Below are 785 nucleotides of genomic sequence, written 5' to 3'. Positions count from 1 at the left end.
GGTTGGTGTCCTTGAAATCGCATCACAGAGGTGGTGGGTGGCCCTGCCCACCCTTGCGGTCAGTGTGCCTGGAAGACCCAGAGCTGCGTGGGGTGTGTTCTGGAGGCCACGGCCCAGGCAGCCCGGGGATCACGGAGACACCTGCTGGCTGGCACTGCCTGTCTCTCTTCTCCCCAGAGCTATCCCTGATTTGGGCTGAAACAGCTGAAATTACACAAAGCATGTTTCAGACATTCCTACTTTAACATGTTAATATCCCACCCACCCTCCAGATGAGGACTCTAATATCTTATCCTACCTTTTTCTACATAAAAAGGAAACTGCATTACATGTAGAATTTTTCAGGGTAGCTGTTGCTTATCTCATTATAACTAATCACTTTGACTTTTTTTTTGTCCTGCCTTGACATGCTTTCTATATCAAGACCATGGAAAAATGCATTTCTTTGTGATATTGCTAAAAATGACAAATTGAAGAAATTTTTATCTCTGGAGACTGAGCTTTTATATCACAGAGTACTCCTCTCCCCTGATGGCTAATCCAATCACAGAGTTCCCCAATAAACAAGATAAATCTAGATTAATAAGGCAGTGTGTGCAGAAAAATCCTTTTATTCTTTGTGGCTTCGTCCCATAAGCCTTAAAAATGTTCATTAAAAATCTCCTACTTTATTGGCTTGCCTCCTTATATTGGTTTACTCATTGGTATCCCTGTTTGAGAAGATTTCTTGCTTAGAACATTCTTGGCCAGGTCACTCTTATAAAGTAGGGAGGTCTGGTAGCCCT

Source organism: Propithecus coquereli, unplaced genomic scaffold, assembly GCF_000956105.1.
Source record: "Propithecus coquereli isolate 6110/MARCELLA unplaced genomic scaffold, Pcoq_1.0 Scaffold38, whole genome shotgun sequence".
NCBI classification, from domain to species: domain Eukaryota; kingdom Metazoa; phylum Chordata; class Mammalia; order Primates; family Indriidae; genus Propithecus; species Propithecus coquereli.
This window is presented reverse-complemented; position numbering follows the sequence as displayed.